General features: G+C 51.5%; 1 long non-coding RNA gene across 2 annotated transcripts in view; it reads right to left on the minus strand.

The window, feature by feature from the left end:
- The window catches only part of LOC113205843 (uncharacterized), a 45,835-nt gene extending 43,866 nt beyond the window's left edge, over nucleotides 1-1,969 (minus strand). Inside the window, exons 1-3 of one of the 2 annotated variants that reach the window (XR_008011102.1) lie at nucleotides 1,711-1,969; nucleotides 1,455-1,576; nucleotides 772-911 (exon numbers count right to left, since the gene is read on the minus strand). This is a non-coding gene — a long non-coding RNA (uncharacterized LOC113205843). Of the gene's footprint in view, nucleotides 1-766; nucleotides 912-1,454; nucleotides 1,577-1,710 lie in introns of both variants that reach the window. The other variant, XR_008011101.1, reaches the window with a different exon arrangement.
- Nucleotides 1,970-2,259: the final 290 nt, after the last annotated feature.

Raw genomic sequence — 2,259 nt, forward strand, 5'->3', positions numbered from 1 at the left:
ACAGGGCGACGTGACCCACACCGTGGGCCCCAATGTATAGCGTTTTGGAAACCCTTCGGCTCCTGGGACATCCTTCTTTTTTTGGCGCCGCACTCAACGTGTTAATGCAGCGTTGCGCTTCGCTATCGCTCCGCGCAACGCTGTCATAGGACCGCGGCCCCTGACTTCAGGAATTAACACATTCCGTGCTGCTCATTTTTGGTGCCTATGATTTTACGTGGGGAGCGTGACCACATAGTGGTCATGCCACAAGTGACGTGTTAAGTACCGCTAATGACGCGTGTGCACTCAGTGTGCCGTCGGAACTCCGGCAGGCTGGGTGCGGGGTGCAGGAAGCGGCAGAGAGCGCCTGCGGGGTAGGCAACCCAGCACTCCCGTGCCCGCAGTCGGCACTCCGGGCGCCCCGGGCTTCCCGGAACCAGCTGTCAAAAGAGGCTTTGCCCGCAGTTGACCAAGTACGAGCGAGGCACCCAGGCCATGCCCGCAGTTGACCACGCGCCGCCGCGCTGGAGGACGGCGGCGCTGACAAGAAGGGGTTAAGTCGACTTACCACCAAGACCACTTTCTCATCTGTCACTTCCGTTCGGTGCAGAAGAAGTTTGTCAAGTTAGTTACCTCGAGAAATCAACTTGAGGCCCAATGACATTATGGGTACTTCCGGTGTACTAGACGAGACGGACGTCACCGATCAGTAAAAGGTCATGGAAATAATTCGACTTTAGCCCCTTGTTCTGCTTCGCGGCACAATGACACCATTGAAACTCACCTCACCTCACTTGGCACGGGCAGGCCGCAGGCGCCGCCAGTCCTCCACATCCACTCGTCGCTTCAATTTGGTCCGCAGCCTCCATCCAGGATCGCGGCGGCCTTCATCGCCTCGAGCAGCGGCGCGCGGCAGCTCCTGGCGCCCCCTGAAAACAAGGTTGTTTGTCACGTCTGATCGAGATGATGTTTGTGAAGTAGAGAGACGGAGGGGGCGCGCGAAAGCGAAGGGGAGGGGAGGGCCTTGGGGGGTGAAAACAGCAGAAGCGTGAGGCAGAAGTAGAGGGGAGAGGGGGAGGGATTTGCGCCTGCTGTCCTCATACACCTGCTTCTGCTCCGGGGGAAAAGTCGCCGCCGTCTCCTCTCCCTCCTTCTTCCCCGCCAAAAATGTCTGCCAAGATTGCCAGACGACACGGCAGAGGCTGACTGTGTCACCTGTGCTCTTCAAAGATTGTAGGCTACACAGCACGGAAGACAGACAACTAATCTTAGTAGTGTTGATTGGAGAAAACATTTAAAATAGTAAAACACATTAAAGCAGTGTAAAGTTACGGTTATGTGGAAACAAAGAAATAATAGGTCCAGAGGTGATACGCTGGGACTGACTGTGCATGGCATTTGACGGATGAAACCAACCGCAGATCAATTGAACCAAACTGACAATAATCATGTAAAAACTTCAATACACTTACCAATGCAAACACACTTGAAGGTCAAAGATGTGAAGATTGGACTCCGGGAAGATTGTTCACTGGTCATTGGGGTCGTTCCCTTCGCTCAACTACAGCCACTTTAACAAGGACCTGGACCTGTCCTGTCAATTTACATAAATCGTGTTTGAAAACTGGCATACGACAGTAAAAATAAAGAAGTTTATTAAAACAATGCCACTCATTGAATTAAACAAACCACCAGAGACAAGCTGAAGGAAACACATGGAACACACACCTAACCTCTAACCTCTGATACAGCTCTGTTGGGTTCGAAACAGGATACAGGAAGAACACGATCGGAGCAGTGAGAAAACGCAAAATTGATCATAAATGTCAAAAATTTCCATCCCCATAGAACTAATTTGATATTTCAAAACAGTCCATGATTCGAAACTTTGACAAAGAGACAACACTTCACAAGGGCGAACAATCGACGACTGCCGAGACGCTTCTCGCCACGAGTGTGAACGGTATGAAAAATTGCCGAATCCTGCGCGGTCTGTCACTTGTCACACAGTAGCAAGTACTTGCTTTGAAGTGTTGGTCGTGTTGAAAAATTTAGGAATTCAGTGGGGGAGGGGGTGACTCCGTTTTAAATTTTACGGACGCTGTAATTAACACATCGCTTTGCAAAGCAAAGCAAGTAGTATTGGTAGTATTTCATTTCATAGTAATGTGGCCAACTCCTTACGGTCCGACATTCGTTTCTGTGGTTTCTGCAAGACCCGCTCCTGACTGCGACGGGGGCGGGGCTGCGCGCCCTCTCCTCCCCTCCTCCCTGCCC

The sequence above is a fragment of the Frankliniella occidentalis genome, unplaced genomic scaffold, assembly GCF_000697945.3.
Source record: "Frankliniella occidentalis isolate FOCC.00 unplaced genomic scaffold, Focc_3.1 Scaffold48, whole genome shotgun sequence".
In the NCBI taxonomy this organism is placed as follows: domain Eukaryota; kingdom Metazoa; phylum Arthropoda; class Insecta; order Thysanoptera; family Thripidae; genus Frankliniella; species Frankliniella occidentalis.